This window comes from Anser cygnoides, chromosome 4 (assembly GCF_040182565.1).
Source record: "Anser cygnoides isolate HZ-2024a breed goose chromosome 4, Taihu_goose_T2T_genome, whole genome shotgun sequence".
NCBI lineage: Eukaryota > Metazoa > Chordata > Aves > Anseriformes > Anatidae > Anser > Anser cygnoides.
In genome coordinates this window covers 12,751,710-12,767,964 of record NC_089876.1, presented here as the reverse complement: position 1 = coordinate 12,767,964, position 16,255 = coordinate 12,751,710, and the positions used below count along the sequence as shown (strand labels likewise).

General features: G+C 37.3%; 1 protein-coding gene across 8 annotated transcripts in view; it reads right to left on the bottom strand.

Moving 5' to 3' along the window:
• Window positions 1-16,255, bottom strand: part of JAKMIP1 (janus kinase and microtubule interacting protein 1) — a 154,778-nt gene that overhangs the window by 119,482 nt on the left and 19,041 nt on the right. The window contains exon 1 of one of the 8 annotated variants that reach the window (XM_013179764.3): window positions 6,011-6,158. The exons of the other annotated variants lie outside the window; for them this stretch is intronic. The gene's annotated coding sequence lies outside the window, so the exon portion shown is untranslated. Of the gene's footprint in view, window positions 1-6,010; window positions 6,159-16,255 lie in introns of those variants that run through there. 8 annotated transcript variants of the gene reach the window in all.

The following is a 16,255-nucleotide window of genomic DNA, read 5'->3' as shown; positions in this document are numbered from 1 at the left end:
ATTAATGAAGACTTAGGGTCACAGGGTCCCGGGTCATACATTAAAGTCTAAGGGCTGTGAACTTAAGGAAATTGTCTCACATCAACTTCCACAGTAACATTAATAAATGGAAAAAATAAATAAATCACTGTAGGATCTGCAATGCCTATCAAAAACAAAACAGTTTTTGACATGCGCCAAAAAGCAGAGCATAGAGTATAAGCATTCCCTTCATTCCACTTATCTTGGCCAAACAAAAATTACATCTTCACTGTGAACACACAAGCTAAAAAGATATATAACAGGAGTAAAAACAAATGATACAAAGGTAATCTTAAATGTTGTTTGGATGTGAATGGCTTGTAAATGTTTGCTGTTTGTATATAGCCTACCCAGATGCGAACAGAAGTCTTACTGCATTACTTACATTTATTTAAGTAACAGAAATTAAGGATAGAAAGAAATAACCAACATTAACTGAGTACTCACACAGGTAAGAACCCTAGAATTTTTCTGTCTTAACAGATGAGTCAGATTAATCCATTAGGATAATACATCTAAAAAAATAAATAAAAATCTAGCAACATCTGCTTAATATTTGAGTAGCAGTCTGGTCAAACTGTCAGCCCATACACAAGCATTTAATGAGCACGTGAAGAATTCTTTCTAAATATAAACCTCGGTAAACTTTACTGTAGGTGGGAGAACCAGACTTCCTTCTGTGTGTATTTTTCTAAATTACTTGCAGATTCACCATCTGTATTGTTTAGACAACATGCAATACTAGACAGCAGCACAGGCTGCTGAAGAGCTTAAGCATAACCATACTGGCTCAGGCCAGGATCATACATACAGGCAAGCATACTGACTCTGCCAGTAACTGGGTACTAATCCAACAGCAGATGTCTTTGGATAAAAAGGAGAACAAAGCAAATGGGGGGGGATGGAGGGGAAGACAAAAAGTATGGAACAGCTCCTGGGCAAAGAACAATCAAGTGAAGAACTCACCAGCTTAGAGAGGCAGTTTGAAGGTGGATATTCACATGATTATTAACATGAAAAAGATACTCAAGAATCAACTGGACACTTTTCTGGAACAAAAATTTAGTAGGATTCAGATTTAGGGGAGGGAGGAAAGGGAGGAAATCTTCAAGCAACAGGTAGTGAAGCTTTAATGAAAAGACATGTGGCACTAAAAATTTAGATGGGTCGAAGGGGAGAATGAACAAATTTCTGAGAAAAAAAAATCCACTAATGGTTACTAAAGACAAAGAAAATTATATTCAGCATGGAAAACCACTGAGCTACAAACAACTGGAAGCTGGAAGAGTTAAGTGGAAAGTATCATGTATTCTTGACCTGCTTTTACCCTTACCCTGTCCTCAGATTAGTTACGCTTAGGATACCAGATGCTGTGTTAAGTAAGATGCAATATGACACAGTATGATGTGTCATAAATATTACAAGAACATACAAGAATTGGTCAGCTCAAGATTACGCTTAAGACCGATACTGAAAGTTTCTTGACCCTCACTCCAAAAATATTATGGTACTTGTTACAGCCAGCATTACAAGAGTGGACTTGAGTTGTTTAGCTGCAAACACTTCAATGTTTTACTTGGAAAAGAAACAAACACCTTTCTTAATGTCTTGTTTTCCATAAAACTGGATCATTTTAATTAGATACAAGTTATTGAAGGACACACAGATCATATTATCTTTTTTTTCTTTTAGAACATCTCTGAAATATGATTTTTACTGAATTAAGTTGTCATAATTTCCTTAATAGTGAGTAATACTTGAAAAATATTATGCCATTATCTTTGTATTTCTAAGCATAGTGTTTATGCAGATTTTTTGTTGCTGTTGGATAAAATTAGAGAACAAGCGTATTTCCAGTTTCAGAAATGAAGAATGCACATCAAAGTACAGTTTGGGACGAAGGGGGGTGAAGTAATTGCCTAAAGACTGGTTACCATCTTCATCCTGTATTATGGTGTCAAGCTGTCATGTTGAAATGCATATAAAAAAAAAAAAACAGAAAAGAAAAAGCAATCTGACAGTAATTTATACAGCAGATTTCCTAAAGCTGTAGGAAAAACAAGTTCTGTTTGATACACCTTGGTTTTTTTCCCGCTCATATCTTGAGGGCTTTTCTCAACATCACTGGAACTACTTCTTAAGGAAGGTTTAGGAAAATTCATACCTAAGGCATTGCATGATTTTTTTTTCACTCCATGACATTTATTACATTTCATGCTCTGAAAAGCTGCTCAGCTTTCTGAAAATTCTTTAAGGAATGACACTGTTAGAGTAATATACACTTGATATTCATATTATGTATGATTTTCCCATTGATATTGTGGATATTCATATTACTGTAATACATTGCTGAAAACCTACAAATCTGTTTGCTTACTTTTAAGGGGAGGAACAACTATAATATGTGGAAATGATGTATGAATGACAGATATATTTCAGAGTTTTTAGTATTTCAGCAGTGTTCCACAAAAGATGTTCATCATTCTATAGACTTGTACCACTGCCTACTCACTGGATAAATTTTGTCTGTAATATATAACGCCACACAACTGCTTTATAGCTGTATTAGCAGCATACCTATTTCAAATAATAGTGATCATATACAAAACTGCCAGGCCAATTAAATAAAATTGGAAGGATAGGGAAGTTTGTGTTTTAGATGTTAATTATGTGTAAAAACCTTTAAGGAAAAAGAGAAAGTCGTCACAAAAATGTTTATACATGTCCTTCAGGTAGCATACTCTTAGACAAAACCTGATGGTTTCAATTATTATTAAAAAAATATAACTTTCTGAAACAGAATTTGTCATTTTGTGACCAGGTGGGTTAGTGTCCATCACAGTGATGGATGACCTGCAGTCCTTCTCTTTTGAGCCCACAAAGAAGCTGTACAAGACCTATATCAGAAGTACCCTGCATGATACTGCGATGCTATCTCAGTCTCCTGCTCCTCCCTCTTCCAGTCAGATATTTTCTTCCCTGCTCAGCTGGTCTCCCACCTATTGACTCCAACTGCTAGAAAATGCCTGCAGCATTAACGTGTATTCTTCCATTTATTAGAAGAATGGTTAATTGACATTTTATGCCTCTTTTCATCCCAACATACTGAATTGATACCATGCACATAAAATCTATATTTAGAAACCAGTCTATAGGTTCCATTATGTGCTTGTTTACAGCACATAAAAGCCAGCTCTCCATTATCAAAAAATGAAACACAGAAGTAAGAAGGCGCTTTTTATTGTTGCCATCCTTCCAAGAAGATTTTCTTTTCTTCAAAGTGGGAAGTACCAGTATAGTGGCACAGATCAGCCCGTATCAACCATGCTATAGGTTCACATCAAGAAGAGTTAAAAGGGTAAAGGTCTAACAAAGCTGAATTCACCCTTTACAATGCTGAAGTTCAATTCTTTCTACCTTGCTTCCTTAGCAAAACCAGGAGGAAGTATAGCAACACTTCCTATTGAAAAAAGCTTCATTTGTCTAACACCCCAACGTGCAATGGCATGTGCATATATGCTTCACAACAGGAAGGAAGAAACTTCAGCATTAAGGCACTTTGGTTAACAAAAATTTGTTCCCTTTTTTTTTTTCTCCTTTAAAATGAAAGAAAATGATTCCTGCAGAAAATGACTGCTTCATAGCTTCAATCCCTCTATTTCTATTGAAATTCTGAGAGCTAACAGCTTGAAGTTTCCCTAGAAGAGAAATGAAGAGAGAAAAGCTCTAAGGAAAAATATATATATATATATATATATATATACATAAAATCTTCTCCTGAAAGATTCTACAAAAAAAAGAAAAAAAAAAAAGAAATTGCTCATCTTTTCTATGAGAAATTCTCTAAGTGAGGAACTGAGGCAAAAGGATTTTAAAACCTGTCCAAGAATACACGTGCAGCCTGTGACAGAAATAAACCAGGATAATCCATTTAAATCTTATCATAACAACTGTTACTAATCTTGTTATGAAAGCCTTACTTTTGCTCAGGGTAAGGCACAAATTTCTGAGTTGCTTCAACTCTCCTCTCTCAGTATCCCATTAGACTTCATAGTAACCACTACCCAAGTGTGCATAGGCACATAGAATCTTTCCAGGAGTTTTTGTTTGGTTGGTTGTTTTTTTTTTTTTTTTTCTTCCAGAAGTTATCAAGGTATTGCATTTCTAACAGCTTTTTCACATAATGAATAAACCTATCCCGTAACTACCCCTTTAGTCTTTAGGACCAAAGGAAAATCCTTAGGCACATATTGAAATGAATTAGTATAGCTCCCCCTCAAAAGCAAACAAGAGTACTTTTAGTTGACAAAACTTCCATAGTAAAACAATCCTAAACTCAGAGCCCTTCTTAGGTGCAGTCCATTCCATTCTCTCTAATTTATTTCATTTAGTTATCAAGATTTTCTTTACAGAGCAGGATTATAGGCTACTGACTATGAAAAATAGTACTTGGATTTTTCAGCTCCCCATCTGCTGGTAATATCATAACATCATGCTACTTTTTGTAAAACAGGCTAGCTACATCTTCAGTAGCATCACTGGTCCTCAGTAACATTTTTTTTTTCTTGCAGTGCTGTGTTTGATTTTTTTATTATATTAGAAAAGTCTTAATTTGTTGTTATTCATGTACAACTGGAAACAGAACAGTAATACAGCATCTCATCTAAGTTGCCACTTAAGCTTCAGATACAATGATTTACAGGACTTCTATCTCCCACTATGTCAAAGACTCCTGAGCACACAGTGGTACTCTAGGGCAGAAGCTCCCAAAGTGATACAAACTCATCATCGATGGTACTCCTCCCAAGTACACTTAGCAGAAGGCTGCCTCCTCAACTCCCAGCATGTGGAAATCATGTGGGAAGGACTTCCAGATGCAGCATCCAGTACAGGAGTGCATGCCTCTTCCTGGGCAATCCTATCGGCTTCAGCATACTCCCGGACATTATCTGCAGGTACTAGTGGTCTCCAGACAAGTTAATGAGACAGAAAGCATCCTCTGCATATTTACGTTGCTGGTTTCATCCCGGTCTGCAGCTGTATACTAAATTTTCATCCTCATGTCCAGCAAAATTTAAAAGGATGGCTAATCTCTCTGGTTTAGTTGCAAATCAAGCTAGTTGCAGAAAGAGAGAGTTAGGAGATAACTATTCCTTACATGACTATAAACAGAACATAAAATACTCGTAACATTACTAAGTAGCAAGGCAAGAATATCTTCCATTTTCAAAGGAGTTTCAGACAGACAAGTCTTCCCCAAAACAAGAGGAACACACAAACTACCTCATTTGCAAGCGTTCGAATGACTATGGTTACTGTGGGTTCCTGAGTAGGATGTTCAATTTAGAGCACCAGAATTGTAAGACTGATGGATAACGCAGGTCACACAAACTCCAGGGAACAACATAGATACTTCGATCACTCCCAGTTCATACAATGCAAACATAAGCAATAGTCCCAGCCTTTGACACACACAAAAAAATACCCACATAAATCTGTGGATTAGAAAAGAATACACATGTGGCTATTCCAATCCCAAATTTTCAGTTCTCACTGAAATTTTAAAGTTGCAGTGTTTAGTAATATATTCTAGTTTCTCCTTTCATTAAAGACTAGTAACAAAACCTGAAACTTCCCCCAAGTAATTTTTTTGATTTATCTCCCCTTATAAATACAAAATATATCTTTCTGCTCTCCCCTAGCTAACTGCCAGCCCTGAAAACTAAACGTTATCCCGTTTAGAGAAAGAAGATAGGCTAAAAAATAAAAAACAACTCTCTCTTAAAAATAAAAAATAAAGTACACTTTGTGTGCACACATGTAAATAAAAATATTTTCTAGATGTAGAAAATCTTCTGTAGAAGAGACTTTTTCCTATAGAAATAACAGAAAGCAATATATTAGTGTTTCAAACAGGCAGATCACATCAGGAAACTCACCCCACACTTTGAGAAATTATTTATTGATTATTTACTGCCAAGGATCTTACCAACGGTGCAAGTGGCTTTTCTTTGATTCAAGATATACTTGGACTCGGATTTCCACATGAACTCCAACAGGCCTCCCTTTAGAGGGACAAAGCCAAGGGTATTTGAATTAAAAAAAAAAAAAAAAGAAGCTGGAGAGAAGCAACCATACTGCACATTTTCCTAACTGGGGAGAAAGACAGCCCAAAGGCAAAGAAACCACAATAACCAACTAGGTTAATTCTTTGCTTAAAAATTGCTCAAAAAGTGGCAGAACAGGTGCTGATGATTTTGGTTAATGAGATAATTTTCAGCCTGTTTTTGTACTGGCAGGCTGCCCCTTGTCATGGTGTGATCAGTTTCAATTATCTTTATCAGTCAGCTTAACAGAATCACCATAAAAAGGAAACCATAGTTATAAGGCCTTTTCCAGCAGTGCGTTGCTTGCATATCACAACTTCTCAGAAGCTCCACTTTACACCAAAAGCTATTTTTCAATAAATTTCTGCATTACTGATCCTGACAGTATATGACACACTCTTCTTTGCAGTCTTAACTATGTTTCATTTATTTAAAGATATGAAATTGGCAAGAAGTTGTTTTCCATCTTTTCTATAAGCCCCCTTTAAGTACTGAAAGGCCACAATGAGGTTTCCCCGGAGCCTTCTGTTATGCAGGCTGAACATCCCCAGCTCTCTCAGTCTTTCTCCATAGGACAGGTGCTCCAGCCCACTGATCATCTTTGTGGCCCTCCTCTGGTCCCGCTCTAACAGCTCCAAATTCTTCCTGTGCTGGGGGCCCCAGGCCTGCACGCAGTATTCCAGGTGAGGTCTCAGAAGGGCTGACTAGAAGGGGACAAACCTCCCTCCCCTGCTGGCCGCCCCTCTGTTGGTGCAGCGCAGGACACAGTTGGCCTTCTGGGCTACAAGCACACACTGCTGGCTGGTGTCGAGCTTTTTGTCCACCAGAGCCCCCAGTTCCTTCTCTGCAGGGCTGCTCTCAATGAGTTCTCCCAGCCTGTGCTCATGTCTGGGAGTGCCCCGACCCTGGTGCAGGACCTTGCACTTGTACTTGTTGAACCTCATTAGGTTCACATGAGCCCAATTCTCAAGCTTGTCCAGGTCCCTTCCTAACTTTGCATTTGCCAAGTTTTCTTTCAACTTCATTGTGTAACCAAACCGTTATGTCCTACGTGTAATCAAACAGTTACGTCCTGTCCTACGTGAAGTAGGGCAGGATAACTGGGAAGGCTTCTTAAGCTTCCTTTAACTGTGAATTAATCTGACAAAATCCTGAGAAGCACCCTGGGTTACCATCAGACATCTTCCGTCCAACTAAATTAAGACTATTTACAGTGGAAACAGCGGTTCTCTCAGGCAAGGAGAGTCATGCCCAAGAGTCCCGTCTGCGGTTCTGTAGCCTGGCACTTCTAGTGTGCCAGAACAAAAGGTGCCCTCCGCAGACTTCAGCATTGTTAACACCATGTCCAGCCAGCCTTTCTTACCTATGATACCACTAGCACGAGGTTATATTGATGTCTTTGTAGTACAAAGCCACAGGCTTTTATAGAACTCATTCTTGAACAACCACATGCAAGTTGAGAGATGCAAAGTGGACCACTGCTACACTCTACAACCTCCCTCCCTCAAAAAAAAAAAAAAAAAAAAAGTCTTCATTAGTATTCCAATAACACTTAATCCATAATTACGCTTTTAAAGTGCAGGAGGAGTAAAAAGGAAGTGCTCCTGAGAAATATCCTGACTGTAAAAAAATAACGCACTTAAATGGTAATAGAGTTATAAAAGCAAAATTACAATAGAGCATTTCTGTAAAGTGTTTTTTTCTTACCAAATGCATCCTTTCAAAGGAAAAAAATGCTTTCTAAGTTCAGAGGGAAGTAAAAAACAGTTCTTTACTACATAGAATCATGCTGATAATTACAAGAAGTAACTGAACTCCTACTGCAAAATTATACTTCAAAAAGACACATACACTGGATTCATAATCCTTTTTAGTTTAATTTAAAATTCTGTTACAGATAAACAAAATCTGTATGGGAGAAGAGACCAGTGAAGACACTATTTTCTCTCCAGGTTATATTGCTGCCTCTGGACAGTGTATAGATAATTGTCTTAGCTTCCTGGCCCTGGCATTAAAAACTTCACTGATGACTTGTACAGTGAGTGGCATTTCACCCTGTACGTGTGAAACCCTAATGACTCACAGAGGAAATTGAGAGCATCGGGGTTTTGCTAGGTTTTGCTGTTTTTAAACAGGACTAGACTTCATTTCATCTGCGGTATTATTTAAGAAAGAGATAGAAACCCTTCTGAGTTACTAAAAAATATCAGTGTTAGATCTGGCCATCCCATCTGCAGCTCGGCAAGCTGCGAGCAGAACACTACGGTGACACTCAGGTGATTCTCATGAAATTACCCGGGCACTTCAAGAACAGTATAGTTAGAGAAGTAAATGCATCCAGGAGAAACACTTGGAACAGATATTTTGCTTTGAAATATCTTTAAAACCAAAAGGAGAACTTTCTGGCAGAACAGGGAATTGCATTTCATTCAATTATGGAACAGCCTCTGTTTGATCCTCAGAGACCAGTCAGCATCATCAAACCTTAACGCTAACTGAAACCCTGCTGCTTCTGAGAGCACTCGGTGACTTCCATGAACACTGAACCACTTTTGATTATGGCTTTTTGATTTTTCGTTACTACTTTTTGCTTGAATAAGAGGCAGACTAGCACTGTGTTGTAAAGATACACTATGCTTTTCAAGAACAGCAAAATTCTTTTGTTAAATACCAGTGACTTGAAGAAAATAAATCCAATCCAACCCTAGCAGAAGCAAATAAGCCTGAAATCTCCCTTTATCTGGGACAAACTTTCCTGTTACACAACACAAGAGAGAGCAGATACTACAGGACCCGAGGGCATTATGCAAAGGCATCTACAACAGAGTCAGGACCAAGAATTAAACTGAATATTGGCTGGAGTTTTATTGCAAGAAGCAATTCAAAAACTGAAGAGTTCTCAAAAGATCTAACAAATGAAGACATTGGACAGTTAAGCAGGAAATGTAAAAATACTAAGAGGAGATAATGAAATCAACAATATACTGTTTGCCTTCTTTCATTTTGGTTACTGCTAGCTATTGTTGGGTACAAACATGAGTACACGAGGCACTAACACTGGAAATAATGTGAGGTGAAATGGCTTAACAAATCCAAAAGTGTATTTATTTCTCATTATCAGAAAGTGGAGAAAAAATTTCATCGGCTTTCTGAAGCCAACTATTGAAATCAATATAAAATTTTCATGCTATGAACTAGAAGTGCTACATCAGTTACCTAAAATGTATCATTGCCACAAGCTGTACTATCTGCTGGTACACTGCACTAATTGCCTTTCAAACCCAAATAAACTACAGAACAAAATACATCCTTATTTTTCTGTTCCTTCCTTATAAACTGTAATAGTCATCCATGTTCTAAAAATTCACAATAATAGAGTATGGTGTCCTTCAGTAATAAAAAAACAAAAAACAAACCCAAACTATATATCTCTTCATAAGGCCTGAAAGTTTACTTGTCTGGCAGAATGTTATCAAAGCATAGGATACTCTCCCTTGCACGAACTTAGGTGTAGAAAGAGAGTAAAGTTTACCGTTAAGGGATAATGATTATTATGTTCAGGACCTGCAGCCAAGAACTTATCCTCTGGCAAATGCTTCAAATCAAAACAGCAGTGCTGCAAGCACATAATTGAATGGTATAAAAAATAACATGATTTAACCTTTCATGTCTAACTCAAGTCCTGCTATGTGATAATATGCTTTTGAATTAATTAAATAAATAACTCATTATTTTCATTCCTTCAACAGACAATGCAGCCATGTCAAATATCATTAAAAATATGCCATTTATCATCCTGCAGAAAGTCTGCTTTGCTGTGGTACATTGACAGAAACAGAATAGATGTTGCCTTCCTGACAACATAAAGTATCTGTACAGCTTTGCATAACTACATATGTTAAATTAGGATGGGCGTCCTGATTTTGTGGGGTATTCCCAGCTACATGCATTAACTTGCAATTTCTGCCTTGCTTTCCAATGGATCTTAGAGATACTCACTTATCTGTACTAGCCTGGAAGAGAACCACATCACAGCATTGCTTCCACCTACCACTTGGCTGCTCTGCATGCTGTCTGGCTACTGGAAAATATATTCAGGAGGAGGAAAGAAAAATATTCTACTAACAGTCACTAAATGATGCAATTTTATTTTCCATAACTTAGAGAAGACAGGAAAACTGTACATAATGATACATTACCATGACAAAGGAAAAATAAACACATTTTCGAAGTTCAGATTAAGAAGTGTAACAGTGATGCTCTTATTCTACACAAACAGTTATTTAGGAGTCTTCTTATACGGTTTCTCTTTATGACAAAGGACAAAGCTGAAGTCAGCTTCATCTTTAGCATACCTGGTGACTGTAAAAGCTTTCCATCAATAGCTGCATATTTGTGCAGCTGATATTTCTTCTTAACCTGCTTGTTTTAGTATCAGATTAGAGTACAAGCAGAATTTCTGACTGCAATTATGAAGTTGCTCCACTTGAAATGATAGAAATTTTGTAAATATTATTTTAAATCTTATTTTAGTACATAAACCTTCTCAGGAGAAGTCACCTCTGTTACACACATACATTTGAAAGTGACAATTCAATCTCATCTATCTTCCCCTTCAACTCAACTTCAGTGAGTTTATAATATTTGCAGAAAAGAAAAGCAATGAAAAAAGATTACATTGGATAAAAGTGAACTTAGCACAGGAGCTGAAAGCAGAAGCAAGTCAGAATACCAGAAAATCTATAGGCACAGAGAATATATATTTAAAGCAATTTTTTAGAGAGCAGGAAGGAATTAGATTTACTTTTTTTTTTTTTTTCCCTTCATTTCAGAAAGCTAATTTAAATTAGTACTCAGATTAATTAGGGCAGCTAACTTTGCAGGTACAAAGGAGAGATGTTCTCAACTACAGAAAAAACTCTCCATAACAATGTTAGAACAAACAAACAAACAAAACAAAACAAAAAAAAAAAAGAATTAGTTGCTTCACTGTTTGTAGCTAATAATAATAATAAAAAATAATTTAAAAAAAAAAAAACAAAACATGATAGTATCCAGTTCTCTCTTAATGCTCTTAATGACAGGCAGTGTTACCTTGCTTTATTTTGCCCACTGGGGATCTGAGATGCTCAACTTTAGAAGCTGCAGTCCTTTGCAAAGACGTTTACTTCTGGAACAAGCAGACAACCCAGATAAAATGCTCATGGTGGGCCCCCTGCCATATGAGTGAGCCGTCCAGCATTTGGGCTAAATCAGGCCTCATTCTAACTATGTAAGAATGTTGCATTTCTTATAACTTTCATTTGGATGGTTTTATTTTAGCCTTATGACATTTAGCCTGAGCCAAGACAATATCAAGTCTCATTTTTTTGTTGCAGTTGAGAACCATCACTAATTGTTGTCATTTAGAAAACTGTCTTTTTAAATATCATTAACGTGAAACACTTCACTGTAAACAATGCATTGATGAATGAGTTAGGAATACTTGATAGAGAAGCTGCCATTCAATTTCTCACTATTCCTTGATGTTACTCATGCTGTTTTCTTTTAACTGTGTCTCTGCTGTTCCAGTTGCCCAGTGCATTAAGATCATCCAGAGGTGAAAGAATAGCTTAGGTCGTCAATATTCCAAGAATTCAAGTTCCTGTCACTTCAGGTACTTTCAGAGAAGGAAAAGCAAGCATTTCTAACTCTGTCCAGATGCTGCTACTGAGAAGAAAGAAAAAAGCCACGACTTCTAAATTTCAAGGTTATTCTGAATATTTGAGATGGTAGCTTGCTGAACTGCTGGGAGCTGCACCCGGTGTTAGCGGTGATGGTATTGCAACATTTTTAGTTAATGATTCGGGGCTAGATCTGCAGAGGGATTTGGCAGCTACAGCACTACAAAATGCACAGCTCTGATGCTGATCACTTGAGAGAAGCAGAATATCCAGCCTTCTGCTAAGCCCTTCCACTACCTCTGTAGTGCATGGGAAAGTTTACTTTCCCCTCTCTATACAATCCTCAGCAGAAAACAGACAAAAAGATGCATTTCTGACACTAAGATTTCCTAAGATGGCATCTCCACAGAACACAGATCTAACCCCTCTTTTGTAGTTCAATTTTTCTTGCTAGTTTCTTCAAAGATGAAGCAAGGGTCGATTTTATCTTTAGGATGCAATCGGAAGACTGTGCTGTAGCAGCCCTTCACACAAAGATAATGATTGCAGTCCTTACCCTGAACACAAGTGATTCATTATTCTCCGCTGAGTGCCCCAAACATTTGTCTAGAGAGCTAGGTCCTTCCCTAAGGACTGATAAATCTTTAATTATTTTATATGAAGTGACCTAGTTTCAATAGGGAACTAGCATCCTATAATATTTTGTAGTAGGATTGCTACTGATTTGAACAAGAAGAATTCTGCAAACACAGAGAAAGCTCTCTTCCTCTGATTATATTTCTGAGTAAAAATTCCAGTAATACATTCTTTAAGGCCCCCAGTTTACCAGTGTATTTTAGCACAGCACATCTACTGACTTAGTCCACTTTTGGGAAACAGGTTAGGTTAAACACAGATAAATAGTGACTGGTTTAGCCATGGAAAAACATGGAAAAACTTGGAAATATGTAAAACCTGAGCTACAGATACACAGGAAACTTGCTTTTAGAAACTCACTTACAGAATGGAAGATACCAAGCAGACATTTTGAGAATTGCACCTTTAGATTCAGGTAATTCAAACAGAGGAAGGGGATACAAGAGATGACTGCTAAGGCAAGTACTCCAAGAAAATACCATCTTGAGAAAAGTTTCTATCCAGTGATATTTGGGGTAATCCCCCAATGGGCATAGAAGGAAAGCTATCATTCTCTCCCTTCAGCATGCCTCAGCTAAGACCACAATTTTATGAACATTTCAAGCTGGTGTAAACCTTAAAAAAATATGTTATTACCTTGAGTCAGCACAGATGTTGTCATTATAAAAAAAAAAAAAAAGAGAGAACCAATCCCAGATAATAGCCAGTCATTTGCTGTTCTCAATATCTTTAACCTTTATCACTTTCTCTGAGCCAATTTCTCTCATAATCTGTAAAATGCTGGAGCCAACACAGAGAGGCTGGCAGAGGAAAAGGCAGCTGGGTGTGGAAGAAGAACTGGAACACCTCCTTCAATTGAGGTGTTGGCTTCACAAACATTTCTGAGGTTATGGCTTAACTGTGTCTCAAACCCACTTCCAGCTTTTTCATCCACTTCTGCCTACTGAACATCTAATGAGATTTTAGTGTCCTACAACCTACTTGATTTTTTTTTAACTTAAAAACACATAGTAGAATAGATGTGATCATTTTTTTCCAACTGTTAATATATTAAATAAGCATACTAATCTGATTATATGAAATTATACATAGCTGTAAAAAAGGAGGAGAAATTCAACAAGCTGTACTTTACAACTTGTTGCAAACAGACAAAAAACCTGTTAATCCCATTATTTTGTTGTTGGTTTTGTTTTGTTTTGTTTTTTTTTAATTTAGAGTTTCTGCCTAAAATATAATGGTATTTGCTATTCATCTTTTTTTTTTTTTTTTTTTTTTTTAAGAAAGAATCACAGACTCACAGAATATCCCAAGCTGGAAGGAACCCACAAGGATCATCAAGTACAACTCTTGGCTCTATGCAGGAAGAAATTAAGACCATTTAACCCATTCCCTGTTCCAAAACACTACTAACAATCTGCATGCGCCTCACTTTATATTTTCAGTAAATGGGTACATTTGTTAAATAATGGATTTTTAAACCATCTAAATTGGTACAGACATTTTTAACCATTTCCACTGTTATCAGACTTCAAGCCCTGTATTAGAAATATTGCAGAGATTTCTAGAAATGGCAGAGATTAAAGAAGAGGAATAATCTACTTTACTTGGGCACTGGAAAGTATTTTGTACAGTGTTGGATTTCCCAATATCTGCAAGACCTTTACAGAATAATGGAAGAGACAACCAAAGGGATATTTGAAAAAGATGCGATGTGGCATGATATGACATAAGAAAGACAGAAAATGTCAGACGTTGGGTCTAAGTAAGATAGGCCTGGGACAAGTTGTGTCTCAGAAATAGCCCTTTAAGAAATTAAACTCGGTTGATTTAATATCCTTCTGTAGAGATAAACTAAAGAAGATCCTAATCAGAACATTACTATGAGATGGTTTCTTTCTCTGTGAGCACTGAGCAAATGGGAAGCTGTCACTTGATAAGACAGGGCAGGAAGCGGAAGCTGGCAGTTGAATATATGAGACACTCAATGGAATTTATGAGCAAAGTTTTAGTACTCTGGAGGAAGAAGAAATTGTTTTAACGAATAAAACAAACCTGCCATATACCAGCGCATGTATTCAGATACTAAGTAAAGTTTCTTGTGAATCAGGCTTTTTGTAGGCCTCCCTCTTGCTAGGAACCATGAAGAAAAAGTGCCATCCCTCTGTGAAACAAGGGAATATTATAAAAATAAGGCAATAGTTGTTCCTAAAAAGTGAATATTTATCTTCTCACTGGGAAGTTTAATATGTTTTTAATCAAAGAAATTTTAATAAATAATATTGTGTAGATGACATATTATCTCCTTAAAATAGAACCATTCAAAGGTAAAGGACTATTACCGAAGTCTCTCCATTTCACTTATTCTGCCTTAACCAGTTTCATAAGCAAGCAACATTTATAGTAAGAAAGCTGAGATCTCAAATGCAAACTACCGGGTAGCACAAACCCCTCGGTCTTCACAACTAAGCTAGTATTTCGTAGTGAAAGGACAGCTTAGTAAACAAAAAGCAAAACCAAATTATACAACAGTACCTGGACTCCCGGTATTAACATGGGGAGCTCTGCTATAGCCCCAATCAAATTAGTGACCAAGTAACCGTGTCATACAGACTATTGCTGTGTTCATTGAAGTGGATCAAACTCACTGTCATCCTTATATGTACACAAAGGAAACTCTTTTGTCTCATTGGATATGACTCCTTCCTTATGTAAAAGGTGAAATCAGTCTTTCCTTTGTGCTCTACCTATCTTTAGGCCTCTTTTTTTCGCCTTTAACAAACAACAACAACAACAAAACACATTTATTATTACAGTATGGCCTGGTCTTTCCCTTTCCGCACTATAATTGCATTTTAATTTCCATCACTTATTCCTGTAGTGACATGACTCCAATAAAATGAAGTACCAGTCTGGGGAACCACTATAGCCAGGACTTACAGAGGCCCTCTCCAAAGCGCTACCCTAAAAGTGAAGAATCGCATGCTGCTGCGAACAACCACACTGGTTCAGGTAGGTCCAACTCCATCTCGCACCGTATCCAGCCTCCGACAGCAGCCAAAGGTGCCAGCTCAGAGACAATTTAGAACAGAGCATGCAGACATGACAGCACTTCACCTAACTTCTGGCTCAGGAGACTTCGTAAGCCTATGTGGAAATCCAAAGAAAAGTAATACAGAAAAGAAAAGGCATTACAGGATTTTTCCAAGTATTGTAGAAGAGGAAGGAATTCAGAAGGACAATGGGCAAAAACTCCACCACTGGTGCAAATCCATCACTCAGTACTTCAGCAAAATGTGTTGGGAGTTAGAGAATGGTGACAGGATGCCACACAGGTAGCATACATGATGTTTTTGTCATCCATACTTCTAGATAAATCAAAGGTCTATGTGTATGCTATAACGCTGCTGTTCTTTTCTTCCTCTCTGGCCTGATATAGTCACTGTGATCTGGGAACATTCATGAAGTACCTTGTTTGCTACAAAACACAGTGCAAAATGACCTGGGTTATACCTGAACATTTTGATTTCTCCTGCTTAGAAAGAAATATGTACTTGTCAAGATCATTAAAAAAAGTCTGGACACATAGACTATACATATATGATATGCATAGTGAGCAAGCCAAGACTTATAAGAACGTGGAAATTACTGCCCGTGAACAGCAAATCTGATGCCCTTACTAAGCACCTAGGGCATGCAAAAGCACTTCATTACAGTACATCTGCACATTCTTCTGCCTGGGAAATTCCAGGCAGAAATACAGCTGCCCTGTCACTGCTGGCTTTCTAAACCACTCTTACAGCTCCTCTCCACATTTTTTAACTTAAATAT